The sequence below is a fragment of the Lucilia cuprina genome, chromosome 4 (assembly GCF_022045245.1).
Source record: "Lucilia cuprina isolate Lc7/37 chromosome 4, ASM2204524v1, whole genome shotgun sequence".
Taxonomy (NCBI): Eukaryota; Metazoa; Arthropoda; class Insecta; order Diptera; family Calliphoridae; genus Lucilia; species Lucilia cuprina.
The window spans coordinates 4,152,518-4,169,169 of NC_060952.1; the positions used below are offsets into that span (position 1 = coordinate 4,152,518).

At 28.3% G+C, this 16,652-nt stretch overlaps 1 protein-coding gene across 1 annotated transcript in view; it reads right to left on the reverse strand.

The window, feature by feature from the left end:
• Positions 1-16,652, reverse strand: part of LOC111690846 — a 156,401-nt gene that overhangs the window by 113,644 nt on the left and 26,105 nt on the right. The gene's annotated exons all lie outside the window — the stretch shown is intronic.

Sequence of the window (16,652 nt, forward strand, 5' to 3'; positions counted from 1 at the left end):
GGTTTTAATGCACAAACTTATACAGAAGTAAGTTTCTTAAAATCCAAAATCTTATAATAATAATGCATACGGTTTGATGGTGAGTATATAAGATTCGGTATAGTCGAATATAACACCCTTACTTGTTTATTTTTCAAAAATTTTAAAAGAATTTTAACGACAGGACTTTTTTAAGAACATAATCATAGAGTAACTAGAGCCATCCTAATGTACATAAATACATACAAACATATATACATATGCAAGTATGTTTTCAGAGTAGTGAAAAAATGTAAAAAAAAAACAAATTTAAAAATTTGTTTTAAGTTTTGTGCAACAAAAAAGTGTAACATATAAATGTTTATTTAAAAAGTTTTCATTTCAATTTTACTTTCAATTCATTTGTATGTTAGTATTTGTGTGTTTGCATTTTTTTCTTTAGTATAAACACTGTAAATGTATGTGTAAGTTAGTATAGAGTTTAGTATAGTACGGAGTATGCATTCATTTCGCTTGTTCATCCATTCATTCATTCATTTATTTAGCTGTCAGTGACTTTTCCCAGGCAACTCACTCAACTGCTGTAGCGTTCATACACACTTCAATTTTTTCGTTTATTTGAAATTAAATCATGAAGAAGAGAGTTTATGGCTTTTAAATTCAATACATTGTTTTTTATATCTGTTTGTTTGTCCCTCTCTGTCTGTCTGTTGCAAATTTTGTGTTTGTTATTTTATTTTTTTATGTGTTTGTTTTTATTATTTGTTTGTTTTAAATTTTTTTCTCGTTAACATTTGTCCTTATTTTCCATTAAGGCGAATGGGAGTTTAGAGCGTATGAGAAGAGAGAGGAGAGTTTTAAATGTTCTAAAGTAACCAACATGACTTGTCAGAATATAAAACATTTATCAATTGTTTGTCTGGGTTTTTATGACAAATTCATAGTGACTTTTTTAGATTATTTTTATTTCTTAAACTTTATTATTATGCAGCTATTAAATATGCAGATATATTCCCAGCAGAGATATTTTTTGTGAGTTCTCTAAAATCTTTTAAATTTAAGAAATTGAAAAGTTCAATAATCGGTCTTAAGGTCCAAAATAATTTGTATTATTCTTATCTAATCAAGTGGAACAAAATACACTTAAAAAAGATAGAAAAATCAAGTACACGGATCCCTTAAGTACAAAAAAAAACCTAATCTTAGCCTTCGTTGGATTAAAGAAAAATTATATTTCACTCATTTTGAAAATTTTTGGTTCGATTTAATCGCAAATACATACATGATTCGAGAATAAAATAAGATTGATTTAAGAATGTAAAAAATTAAATTAATCCCAAAATGATGGAAATAACAATAAAATAAAATCCCTTAAAATCTGAAAATTTAAGTTTCACGAATTTCTATCATTATATTCATTAACATTCCCATTGGGTTTTCTTTAAAGCAAATCCCTATAAGATGGCAAAGATATTTCAAAATTATTTCAAGTTCCAGCCAAGTATATGAACACAGCCAAGTTGAATGAAAATCGTTTAGGTTTGTTTTTTAAGGATTTCTTTTATTTTTGTTAGTTTCTTTTAAGTTTTTATCTTTGTTTACATTATGTATTCAAGGATAAATTGATGAAGGTAGTTAACGCTTTTAAAACTAGACAAATTGTTAGATATTTTCTGTTTGTAATGGAATATACAACGGAATTTAAATTACTTGTGTTCATGTTAAGCACACAGTAAGGGCCGAGCTGGTAAGAAGACCATAACTTAACTATAAAATACTACATACTTTCAGTAAACTCCTCATTGCTAAAATATATTATGAATAGTTTTGTTACAAAATCTTTTTCTTTTTTGCCCTTTAATTTTTGCTAGCAATAGCAACTTTCTTGTATTTTTTGCAGAATTTTTTTTCTATTTGGAAATGCGTGCGTTCGTGCATGACCTCTGTTAATGTGAATATTGCTACTAGCTGCTTATATTTTGCTTACTTAGTAAGCAGTTGTGCCAGAGATTATGTTGCTGCTGTTGCTACTTTTTGTATAATTTTTAGTTTGTATATTTTTTTCTCCAGCTATTGCAAAAATTTGTGAGTGATATCCTTAGTTTTATAACAATTGTTGATAAAAAATGTAAGAAACTAAAAAAAGAAAATGTTTTTCTTATAATGTTTTCCAGTCATACAAACATATTTTGTTGTTGATGCCTGAACTAGTCGTTCATATTACATACAAATACTAGAAGCTGTACTAGAGTTTCTATATAACTAACAATTTCAGCATAAAAAACTGTAGAGAGAATATCACTTTTGGTAACTTTCAATTCTTTTCGTTTCAGTTTTTCTTGAACAGCATAAAAAAGAAGAAAAGCATGGAAATAAAGTAATTCAGTTTATTTTGTTTGAATGATTGCAGAAAATTGTATATATGTATGTATATGAATATGTATACGTGTTTGAGTATCTGAGTGTTTGAGTATTAAGTCCAGTTCTTTGGGAATCCTTCTTATATTTTTTGTTCTCTTTGCTAGGACTTTAACTGAGTACATGTTGCAAGTTGGTGTTCGTTTTCTATTTTTATTCATTCGCATAAATCACGTTCGCGCACAAAAGTTTTGATTTGTAAAATCAAAAGCTATTTGCGCTGTAATCAGCACAAACATTGTACAAAAATGCGGCAGAAGTGGAAGTCGTAGTCATCTTTAGTTGTAGTTTGAGAAAGTTTTCGAGTTTTTATTATTATTCCATTACCCTACAATAGGTAATGCAGCAAAGATTTACTTTCTGTTACTTGATGAACTAGAACTGAACTAGAACTGAACTAGAACTGAACTAGAACTAAACTAGAACTGAACTAGAACTGAACTAGAACTGAACTAGAACTGAACTAGAACTGAACTAGAACTGAACTAGAACTGAACTAGAACTGAACTAGAACTGAACTAGAACTGAACTAGAACTGAACTAGAACTGAACTAGAACTGAACTAGAACTGAACTAGAACTGAACTAGAACTGAACTAGAAGTGGACTAGAACTGAACTAAAACTGTGTACAATCATATTTTCAAATTTTATTTTTGTTTACAAAAAAATATTTATGTACATATGTATGTAGTTATTAGTGTACGATAATGTATTTAAATGTGTAGAATCCTTATAATAAATGTACAAACCATATGAATTCTGTGTAAAATGTAAATGTATGTATGTTATTATTTTTGCATTCTATAAAAACTGTTTTCTTTTGTTTGTCTACAAATATAATTGGTTTAACTTTGTTTTATTTAATTTCTTGTTTTATTCCTTTTTTTTGCTCTTATTATTGTTGCTGTTTTAGTTGTCAAGATTTATGCCAACAAACAAATAAAGAAAAATACTCAACAATAAAATTTATTGATACAAGAACTATAAAAAATAACAAAAACTTTGAGGTCATATTACTTTTTTCCACAAACAACAACAACAGCAAACTCTTCTTAATGCTGCCTGTAATTGCAAATGGTTTTGAACTTTTATGGAAAAATACTTAAAAGGAGAAGGAGTAGAAAATATATAAAAATGAAAATAATGTAAATCAATTGAGCAAAAGAAATAGAAGTAGTAATAATAATAATATTTTGACATAAAATGACAGTTGTAGACAAATTACCAGTAACAACAAAAACAGCAACTAAAACAAGCTCCTTTCCTTTTTGTAGCCTTTTTGCTCGATAATAACAAAATGCAAAAGATACAAAAAAGGAAAAATGTTAGAAATCAAGTAGAGAAAATTGTTTGCATTTACTACATGATTTTATGTATGTTTGTGTGTGAGGATTTAGTGCTCATTGTGGTATGAGTAATTGAAATCCTATTTTAACATCATGTTATTCGAACATTATTTTTTCTATCAGACTCCTCCGATCGTAGTACAATTTTATATACATACATAGGTTTTCATATGATGCTTTTTGCTTTCTCGTTTTTGTTTCTTTACGGATTTTTTTTTCGTTGGTGTTGTTATATTTTTAAGAGGATTCAAATGTCAAATTGTTTTTGTATGTTTGTCATTGTAAATGCGTGTGTGTTTAGTAATGTCTAGCAATAAAATATAAAAAAGGCAGCATAAAACCTAGAATTGATGTCTATTTATCATCATTTTTGTCATCAGCATCATCAACTTGTTCTACTCTTCGTGCCCATAAAGCTGATGATGATGGGCTTTGCCTGAATGTGTTGTCACTATTTTAAAAGTGTTAAGTATTGAATTTTGTTGCTTGTAGTTCCCATTTTCATGGCTGTTTTTCAGTGTTGAAGTACTTAACAAAAAGCTATAAATTTTAAATGTTCTAACCTCAAAGTATTAACTTAAGTTGTTTTCTTTGGGATTTTATTGTATAACCCAAACATGTTTGACAGTTAAAAAATGTTGTAATAAAAATAACAAGTTAAAATATATATTAAAATAGAACTAGAACAGAACTAGAAAAATACTAGTACAGAACTAGAACAGAACTAGAACAGAACTAGAACAGAACTAGAACAGAACTAGAACAGAACTAGAACGGAACTAGAACAGAACTAGAACAGAACTAGAACAGAACTAGAACAGAACTAGAACAGAACTAGAACAGAACTAGAACAGAACTAGAACAGAACTAGAACAGAACTAGAACAGAACTAGAACAGAACTAGAACAGAACTAGAACAGAACTAGAACAGAACTAAGTTTATCGTATTTAAATAAACTTAATTAGTAATGAAAATAATGTATGCATTTGTATCTATTTATTAACTCTTTCAAAAGCCTCAACAACATAATGATTAAAAGCTAATTGATTCAATCAAATTTCACACGAATCAAATGCCATTGCAATAAGTATTTTAATTTTAATTATTAATTAAAATTAATAATATTAAAAGATTTCTAACAAAGTTTCCTCAGACGCCTTTAAGAACAAAAATCAACAGTTTTATAAAAGGACCCCAAAACCACACTCCCGCTTTTGTCGTAACTGTTGACTATGATAAAAAGAAAACGAGAAAATATTAAGTCAAACAAACTAGAAAAGATTTTTCTCTTAAACCCAAAATCAACAAATAAATACCCACCATTTACAAATTATGGAATTACATATTTTCTTTTTATTATTTTAAAATTTTTTAAAAAGAAAAAAACAAAACTAAATAAAGAAAATTATTTCCATTGAACTTATAAATAAATCAAGGATTTATTGTGGTTAAAGAAAACATCGAATGAAAAGAAAAAAAGAACAAATGGTAAATAAAATTATGACTTTTTCTTGCAATAAAAAGTTTGAAATTTAAAAAGGAACGAGAATGAAAAAATGGAGTTTCAATACAAGTCTGCTGTTTTTATATTATAAACGCAATAAATTTGTTTTTGTTCCATTATTTATTTGCTTAAAATTAAAAAACGAAAAACTTTTCATTTTTTATTACGAAATAAAATCGAATTCTTTTTCTCACTCCTAATGTATTTTTTTTTCGCTTTGCATAGCAATGTCATGCAAACATAAATTCAATTTTTATTTACATTTCCATTAACAACAGAATTCGCAGTTTCTTCTTCAGTTTTTTTTTAGTTCGCAGTTTTACAACATTTTTTATGGAGTTTTATTTTGTTGTAGTTTTATATACATGTACACATACATACATATTTTGTTCTTTTATTTGTGGTTTTACAATTGCCAATGAAATGTGTAAAATAGGGAAGTTCAAGCTTTTATAATTGAACTAAGTAGTTCAATTCTAGTTCAGTTCTGGTTTAGAACCAAACCAATCAATTTTAGTTCAGTTCTAGTTCAGTTCTGGTTCATTTCTAGTTCAGTTCTAGTTCAGTTGTAGGTCAGTTCTAGTTAAGTTCTAGTTTAGTTCTAGTTCAGTTCTAGATCAGTTCTAGTTCAGTTCTAGTTCAGTTCTAGTTCAGCTCTAGTTCAGTTCTAGTTCAGTTCTAGTTCAGTTCTAGTTCAGTTCTAGTTCAGTTCTAGTTCAGCTCTAGTTCAGTTCTAGTTCAGTTCTAGTTCAGTTCTAGTTCAGTTCTAATTCAGTTCTAGTTCAGTTCTAGTTCAGTTCTAGTTCAGTTCTAGTTCAGTTCTAGTTCAGTTCTAGTTCAGTTCTAGTTCAGTTCTAGTTCAGTTCTAGTTCAGTTCTAGTTCAGTTCTAGTTCAGTTCTAGTTCAGTTCTAGTTCAGTTCTAGTTCAGTTCTAGTTCAGTTCTAGTTCAGTTTCTAGTTCAGTTCTAGTTCCAGTTCTAGTTCAGTTCTAGTTCAGTTCTAGTTCAGTTCTAGTTCAGTTCTAGTTCAGTTCTAGTTCAGTTCTAGTTCAGTTCTAGTTCAGTTCTTGTTCAGTTCTAGTTCAGGTCTAGTTCAGTTCTAGTTCAGTTCTAGTTCAGTTCTAGTTCAGTTCTAGTTCAGTTTCTAGTTCAGTTCTAGTTCAGTTCTAGTTCAGTTCTAGTTCAGTTCTAGTTCAGTTCTAGTTTAGTTCAGTTCTAGTTCAGTTCTAGTTCAGTTCTAGTTCAGTTCTAGTTCAGTTCTAGTTCAGTTCTAGTTCAGTTCTAGTTCAGTTCTAGTTCAGTTCTAGTTCAGTTCTAGTTCAGTTCTAGTTCAGTTCTAGTTCAGTTCTAGTTCAGTTCTAGTTCAGTTCTGTTCAGTTCTAGTTCAGTTCTAGTTCAGTTCTAGTTCAGTTCTAGTTCAGTTCTAGTTCAGGTTAGTGTCAGTTCTAGTTCAGTTCTAGTTCAGTTCTAGTTCAGTTCTAGTTCAGTTCTAGTTCAGTTCTAGTTCAGTTCTAGTTCAGTTCTAGTTCAGTTCTAGTTCAGTTCTAGTTTCAGTCTCTGTTCAGTTTCTAGTTCAGTTCTAGTTCAGTTCTAGTTCAGTTTTAGTCAGTTCTAGTTCAGTTCTAGTTCAGTTCTAGTCAGTTCTAGTTCAGTTCTGTTCAGTTTAGTCAGTTCTAGTTTCAGTTCTAGTTCAGTTCTAGTTCAGTTCTAGTTCAGTTCTAGTTCAGTTCTAGTTCAGTTCTAGTTCAGTTCTAGTTCAGTTCTAGTTCAGTTCTAGTTCAGTTCTAGTTCAGTTCTAGTTCAGTTCTAGTTCAGTTCTAGTTCAGTTCTAGTTCAGTTCTAGTTCAGTTCTAGTTCAGTTCTAGTTCAGTTCTAGTTCAGTTCTAGTTCAGTTCTAGTTCAGTTCTAGTTCAATTCTAGTTCAGTTCTAGTTCAGTTCTAGTTCAGTTCTAGTTCAGTTCTAGTTCAGTTCTAGTTCAGTTCTAGTTCAGTTCTTGTTCAGTTCAAGTTCAGTTCTAGTTTAGTTCTAGTTCAGTTCTAGTTTAGTTCTAGTTCAGTTCTATTTCAGTTCTAGTATACTTGCAATTTTTATACATCGATATGTGTATATATGTAATACATATGTATATAAGTGTGAGTATATGTCCTGGATGTACACATATGCGAGTGGGTGGATGTTTACACTAAACGTTATTGACTTTTTTAGTGTCATCACTTTCAATTTAACCACATACTTAGCTGCTTTCACAATACAACAAAATTCATTCATACACTCCTTATCCATTCATTTCTTCATCTATTTGTGGTATTTGCTTTTGTTGTTAGTTCCTTTTTTTAAAGTTCATCTCATTCAAGGGCTGAAATGCAATCATCTCTGTATAGAATTTAAAAAACAACTCACGTTTTGTATAGTCACAACAATTATTTGTTTGTTTGTTGTTGTAGATGTACCTATAAATTTAAAATACTGCACAATGGGATAGAAATTGAGTAACACAAGTTTACTACGCTTTCTGAAAACCTTAAAAAACATATTGAATACACTTTTTAAGCATATTTTGCAGTTTATTCATTTGTTTCATCTAAAACCGAATTTTGATAAATAATTCTTTGCGATTTGTTATTTTGTAAACCATAGTATTAAGAATCCCATAAATGACTATTGACTTTAAACTGAATAAAAACACATACTCCCAAATTTATAAACCACCTCATCATTCTGTCCCCTTTGTGTTGATAAATTTATATTTTTTAACACACACTCACACACAAACGTCAAAAAATAAATCAACAACAGCAACAACAACAAATGAAAATTGTATGTGATAAAAAACAACAACAAAAGTAAACACAGCAGCAACTTACAACCAAAACTTAACTGGAAATGATGAAAGAGATAATGTCATTTTGTGGTTTTCCATTGCAGGTTGACGACATCTGTTGTGCCCTGCCAACAACCACCACATAACAAGGACAACAGCAACAAAAGACAGACGACGAACGACACACATTCATTTATATAAAAAAGTCTTTTGAAAATTACGTTGTTTTTCCAATAATTATAATAAATTAAGTAATATAATAACTCAACTTGTTTTACTATCTTATAGTTTTAGAAAAAAGCATAGAAGTTTTGTAAGCTAGCAACATATATACATAGTTATGACCTGTTGAGAGAATTAAATAAAAATGGATTAGGGTTCGGACTTTTGAAGAAAAGCACTTCTAATTGAAACACCCTGTATATTTGCTATAAGAAACAAAATTTTCAGTAAAAATATATAAAAAAAATACTTTTTACTGAATTGAAGAATTTTAAGACATGACTTCTCATGTTCCAACAAAAAAATCAGAAAAATTCATAAGAATTAATGTTTTGAATCTTTAAAGAAAATAGTAATCTAGCTATACCCAGTTTACTTCCTACTTAAACTCTTTAAATGTATTAAATTTTGTTTTTTAGATGGCCCTTAAAAATTCTGTATCAAATTTGGTCAATATAATCTTATGCATTTGTGTCAATAAATATAAAAATTTATTACACTCTACCACATTAATGTGAATGTCCCATATGTTGTATTAATTTTCTTTTAATATTTTTTTGTAAATGTAATTCTTACAATTGTTTGCATGTGTTCTAAGTACAATTTTGCTTAAACATTAGCATTATGGCCAATAAAGTCTTGTAAAATGATGTAAATAGGTCTATAATAATCTATGAAAGAAAATTCAATAGAAATTCAAATTTGATGATAAGACATTAAGCGAAATAGATAAACTTGGTAAAATTGGCATAAAATTCATAAGAAAAAAAATTTACAAAATTTTTTAGGGAATATTTTATTTGGTTATATTTTTTCGAAAATATATAAAATCTGAATATAATTTAGATTAAAAAAAAACAAAACTTTTGAAAAATTATTTTTCTTCGAGATTATTTCTAGAACAGATTACTTGTATGCATGCTCTATAATATGGCATATTTTAAGACATTTGTATGTTGTAAATATAAAAAGTAGTTGAAATAAAATTCTTCGTTTTCAAAATGTCTTTCATTACAATTTATCATTTAATGTGGTTTCCATTAAAGACATAACATTTCCATCAAATAAATATTTTACTTTCGTTCTATTTGCCCTTCAAACGTTCAAAGTTGATTCATCATCATGTACTTTGTGGTTACACTTTTATGTTTTACACAGTAATTTAATATGGCCTTAATTTTATTCTTCTAACTTATTCTTATTTTGTCTTTCTTTTTCGTTTTGGTTACTTAACATTTAGCTTTACTTAAGTTGCTTTACTTTTTCGGTAATTTTTTCATGTTTAAGCTAATATTTTTATCTTATTTTTCAGCTACAGCAGTTGGTTACTTATTTGCTTGCTATTTTTCGGCTATAGAAATGTATTAAGTTGGATTTGTCATACTATAACATTTGAACGAAAAAAATAATGTATACAAATTCTATGAAAAAAACAAAACGAAAATGTCTACGAAATAAAAGAATTTTTACAGTATTTAGTAATTTGTGGTGTCAAATTTTATGTGTACAAAACAAAAACCCACAAAAAAAGCAGACATATTTAAACAATAACTACAACAACGAAAGCAGCAGCCAAAGCCTCAACAAGCAATAAGACTAAGAGGACAATGAAAGCATTACAAAAATAAATATTTAAGTATTTACAATAATAAAAGTACAGACTTACGTACACTTCCTCTGATTCTCATACCCATAAGGATACGAACACGATACACGGCCACATACACCAGGGAACGTGATGTCATGTTTATATAAAGAGAAAAAATCAAGAAATGAAAAAGTTGGAGTAAGAGATTCCAAGTTAAGTATTCAATTGATTTGACTTTTGTAACATTGACGCAGTTTCTGTTTTTTTTTTGTGGAAACATGTATTTTGCTTAATATTTAGAGACAAATTCGAGAGAATACTTTTTTTAACAGTGATGGATAAAAATTTTCCCTAACTAAAGAACCAAATAACTAACCAAGTAAGTAACGAACTAACGAACTAACTACCTAACTAACTAAGTAACTAACTAACTAACTAACTAACTAACTAACTAACTAACTAACTTACAAACTTATTAACAAAAAACTCGGAAAAAACCTATATTGTAATCAGAAACATATAACTGTTATTACACCACTTCAGTGGGGAGGGTATATTGGGTTTGTGCTGATGTTTGTAACGCACAAAAGTATTGGTCCTATACCCACCTTAAAGTCTCAAAATCATTTCCTGAGTCGATTTAGCTATGTCATTCCGTCCGTCCATGTTAACTTTGTTACCAAGCTACAATTTTGAAGATTCAATGAAATTCGGAACATGATCTTCTATTGTCCCAGGGACGAAGTCTATTGAAAATGGTTAAGATCGGTCCATTATTTCACCTAGCCCTAATACAACTGAACCCCCAGTAGAGCTTGTAAACTTTGCAATCAAACTACAACTCGCAATTTTGGAGATCAATTTGACACATGATCTTTTATGGTACTGTAGACAAAGTCTACTGAAAATCGGTAACACCGGTCCATTATTTCAACTAGGCCCCTTACAACTAAACCCGCCAAATAGGACTTTTAAATTCATAATTATGTTTAATATAATCGTATATAGACAAAAAGCTGCAAAACCAAGTTCTATACTAGCCTTGATAACCCTGATGAACTTTATAATTATAGGGCCTGATTTGATCCTAGCCCTTATAAAAAGCCCCTATCAAAAAAATTTTACTTAAATATCCACAGTTTTATTAAACAATAAATTGCTTAAGTATATCTGAGGCAAAGTACAATTCAACTTAAATGCTTTATTATGAAAACTAAAACACATTTTATTCGTATACAGGTGTAAGGTATCATATGGTCGGCCTCGCACGACTATAACTTCTTACTTCTTAAATTATAACTTTATTTTGTACACCACTGTTAACAAATAAAATACCATAACACCACACGATGGACAAACAACAGTTTAAAAACATTCGTTCAGTATTTACAGCAACAAACTACTTAAACGTTAAAAAGTAAAAGGAGAATAAAAACGTTTACAAGCAACAACAATAACATTTCTATGCTTGAAACTGTCAATATCTTTATTTTGTTTATATTGTCCTGCCCTTGTTATTGCTTTAATATGTCTTCTTAAGGACGAAAAGAAAGGGGAAGCGCAAAATTTCTTAATGTTTATTTGTATATACATATATATGTATGTATGTAAGTCTGCCTTATTAGACAGCTGCTATGTTTAAGAAAATAACAAAAATAGCAAGAGAATTGGGGAGATACTAGAGCCTACCAATATTTAGAGATTAAGCTTAAATGTCTCTTCTTAGGACAACAACACCATTCAACATACACAATCATGTACATACATATAAGTAAGATACATATTATTTAGGCTGAATGACCAGAAAATAAGAAATAAATGCAAACATAATATACAACAACAACAAACAATTCACGTAGTACTCGTGCATATTAAGACATCAGTTGTTGCTTTAGTTTATTTTCATATTTGCTACTTCTTCTGCTAACATTTCTTTTATTGTTCTTGTTATGATGATGGCACATTGTCTTTTTTCTGCTTATTTTTTTAGGATTTTGTCCATTTTCTCATTCTTCTTTAACTTGGCTTGTTTATTATTCTTTTATTTACTTTTGTTTATATTATTTTGTTAAGTGTATGTATGTGTTTTGAGGGCAAATTGTAGAGAAAGTTGTTTTTGTAAAAAAAGTTACGAGAAAAAATAAATGAAATCCCTTTAATATCTTGATTTTTGGATTTGACATTTGTGTACAACAAGTTTAACCCCAAATAAAATACAAAATACTACAACTATACACAGACATTTATACAGACACAGACTTCTTGTTTAGGATATACATATGTATGTGTGTGTGTGTTTATACAAATACTAATTCTAATTGTTTGTTTTGTTCTTTGTCTTTTGTTTTGACTTAAAGATGAGGGCTCATCATTTTCTGAACAACAAACCAAAATAAAATATTTATCACTTTATGAGAATCTTAATATTGTCATCTTTTTTCCATTTAAAAAAGAATCTTTTAGTTCAGGCTATAAAGTGTTAATAAACATGTAAATTTCTTTTATTACTCCTTTAATGAAAACTATTTGTATTCAACAAACTGGTAAAAACTTAAAGAACAAAAACCTAATTATATAATATGTTTGGGTTTTCGTACAAATTAAAGAAAATTATCAATTTATCAAACTGACTTCATATGAATATAAAAACAACATATGTTATTAGTGAAAAAATATATTAATTATTTAAAAATAAAATAATATGCAACTTTATTACCAGACTCTTGAATCATTCTCGATAACTTAAATAATATTGACGACAAATTATGAGTTCACTGTCTTTTTGCACAGACTGACAGAAATTCCTATTATTGATTACTATTAGCTTCATAATTATGGAATGGTGATTTCTTAATCATTCCAAAATATTTTTAAGTTTAATTAAAGTTTTCACTCATGTAGTTTCCGTAGTTTTTAATATGCACACGATATAGAAAATTTTTAATTATTTATAGAAAATCTTTTTATCAATGTATTATTTATATTTAAGCAGTTTAAAACAAACAAAAATCTATTTACTTGTCACAATCTTTTCAAAAGTGTATTAAAAATGTCCAAGCAATTTGTGGGAGAATATATGTATGTATAAAAAATAGTTTGTGATTATCATTCATTCTATTCATTACAATCCATTCATTTATCTCTGGTCGATTATTATTCATAAGTTTTTAAAGTTTTGTTTAAAAAATTTTCCCAAAAATCTTTCGTTAGTATTCTCTAATTCCCTTTGGTATTAAGTAACTACAAAAATATAATTTCAAATAATCTTACAAACAAATAAGAGGTAAGAAAGTAAAATAGGTTCAGTTGCATTGGTAAACACACTACAGTTGTGAATACAAAGTTTTTTTAGTTTAGACTTTACTTTAGAATAGACTATAGATTAGACTTAATAGTCGACTATAGACAAGACTATAGTCTAGACTATAGACTAGACTATAGACTAGACTATAGACTAGACTATAGACTAGACTATAGACTAGACTATAGACTAGACTATAGACTAGACTATAGACTAGACTATAGACTAGACTATAGACTGGACTATAGACTGGACTATAGACTAGACTATAGACTAGACTATAGACTAGATTATAGACTAGACTATATACTAGACAAGATTATAAAATAAACTATAGACTAGACCAGATTATAGACTTTATAGAGTTTATTACTAAGACTATAGTCTTGTTTTATGTTAAGTTGTTTGAGTTTTACAAAGTCCAATAAATGTATTGTATAACAACCGCTTTGCTATAGCTCCCACAAAAGTTACAAAAATACACAAAGTTTATTTTCTACTTAGAATTTTAGTCATACTATGAATACAGCTTTTTCTACGACAGTTGTAAAATTTCAATTTGTTTGTCCCGAAAAAAAACACAGAAAATATGTTTTCACTCAAAATAGGAAGAAAGTTAAAAAAGTATGCAGTTTTGCATTCATTTTTACTTTAATCAATTCTAATGCAAAGTTGTAGATAGAAAAGGGACGAATGAATAAAAACACCCACATAAGTATATAAATCTAAAATGTATTTCGTTTGCTGTAAAACATTACATTAGAAATTCTCAAGATGTTTTACTTGTGAATAATCATAAAGATGGAAATTTTGATGGTTTCTTATACAATTTAATACGTTCTCAGCGCTATGACAGTGTTGTTGTCTTTTGATGAAAAGAAAAACATTAGTGAGGGAAAAAACTGGTACGAAGAAATCATTGAGTTGATTTTTTTATAACTACTTAAGTTTATGAATATGAAAATATTTACTCAAAAAATCAAGTATCTAATCCACCAGGACATTGAGCAGATTTTGTTAAGTACATTTTAAATTGTTTGGCTATAAACTAAGAAGGAATAAAAAATAAACATTTGTAAGAAATAACAAAAAAAATCATGACTTTGTTCAATATTTTCTTTCTTTTCGTTTTGACAAAAAGATTTTCTAGTAAAAGAGATAAAATTTTATTACAAAAACAAAATTTGCTGAAAGCTTATTAGTATTTTAAAAAGGATTTTGATTTATGTTAAGGATTATATGTTGAAGACTGTTGCTAATGTTATGACATTTGTATAAAGAAGAGCTTTCAATTGTATATATTTTATATTTTTTATATTTTTAATATTTTAGATAATAAACTGGTCCCTTGGATTATTTTATTTTTATACAAATATGTGTATATATGTATGTAGTAGTTACTAGTAATTGTTACTTATATAACCATTTTTTTTCTTAAACACTTAACTGTTCATTAACCTCTTACTTTAGCAAAATTTTAATTCTTTCTGTGTGCATATTAATTTATTAAATACTTGTATATTAATTTACTTTCTAGCCAAAAACCCTCTATACATAATTATTAACTTTATTATATTATAAATATTCAGTAGATATTGTTAGTACACAACAATATTTATACTGACTACAGCAGTTGAAGAAGTGTATTAAATTACCAACAGATGCATAAACTACTTGCAGTTGATGTTTCGGAATATCATTCATAATTGTAAATATACATATTAATACATACATGAATAAACATACACACATACATATAGCTATTATGTATAATATTCATTGAAAACCATAATAAAGCCATAAAAGTTTGTTCAAGTAAATTTAAAAATAACAAAGTGTGAAAAATTTAAATTTTTACAATAATATACATATATATGTATTACGAATATAAAGAAATAAAAACAGAGCAATTTAAAAATAATATGTAAAACTTTTTTTAACGCAAAATAGATTTTTTGTTAAAAAATTCAGAAAATGTGGACGCACAATTAAGACCAACTATTTGATACATTTCACCGACAGATTGGACTTTTAGATGACACAATAACAAGTAAGAAATTATAGTCGCGCTAGACCTACCGTATAATACCCTACCCCAGTTAGAAAAAGAAAATGTGATTTAGTTGTCATTATACTGCATTTAAGTGAAATTGTACCTAAGCCATTTATTGCTAAATAAAAGTCATATTTTAAACGAGGCTTTGTTTTTTCCCCTAATTAAGTGCATTATTACTTTCTTTTGCTTTTTATACATATAAACAAATAACAATAATAATACGTTAAATCTAAACAGTAAGGGTGTAGGATTAGTTTTAAATTTTTTAGGTTTTCACAATCGCATGCAAAACTACGCCAAAATGAAAACGAGAGCGAGTATGAGTATTGAAATAGTTAGGTAACCAACTAAGCAGATTAATGTTTAATCAACCAGTGGTCAAATGGTTTATTATGAAACGCGATTTGCAGCAACAGACTAGCAACAATATAAATAAAACAGCACAAGCTCCAGCAAAAAAAAATTGAAACTAATAATTGAAAACCAATAAAAATCGAAAAGCGATTTATTGAAAAATATAAAAACAATTCATTTAAATGAGCGCTCGAACACATAAAACTAGGCATGCGGCAGGACAGACAGACAGACAAACATAGAAATTTGTACAGACACAAAAACCCATAACACACATTATCTACGTATTTATTCACGCAATCAATTATGTTCTAAATGATTTCTTTTTTATTTAAATGCAAACCACACACTTTTGCACTCAAACTGGTACAAATTTTATCGACATAATTTATACACACTTTGTTGGAAAGAAAAAAAAAGTAAAAACTTCAACTCTAATGTGGAACATAGTTGTAGATTTGTGATTGTATGTTTCTGATATTATTATGCAAATTCTTTGCAAATTGCAATTAATTAAAAACGATTAGTGAGTGGATTGAAATGGTTGCATTAAACAAAGAATAGAGAAATAATGCAAGTATACCTAAATGGGTTTAAATGTAGTTATGATGAATTTTAAGAAGCACGCTACACAAGGTATTTTATAAAGTAGAACAGAACTAAATAAAACCAGAACAGTGCTAGAGCAGAACTAGAACAGAATTATAACAGAACAAGAACAGATATAGAATAGAACATGAACAGAACTAGCACAGAACTAGAACAGAACAAGAACAGAACTAGATCAGAACTAGAACAGAACAAGAACTAGAACTAGAACAGAACTAGAAGAGAACTAGATCAGAACTAGAACAGAACTAGAACAGAACTAGAACAGAACTAGAACAGAACTAGAACAGAACTAGAACAGAACTAGAACAGAACTAGAACAGAACTAGAACAGAACTAGAACAGAACTAGAACAGAACTAGAACAGAACTAGAACAGAACTAGAACAGAACTAAAATAGAACTAGAAAAGAACTAGAACAGAACTAGACAGAACTAAACAGAACTAGAACA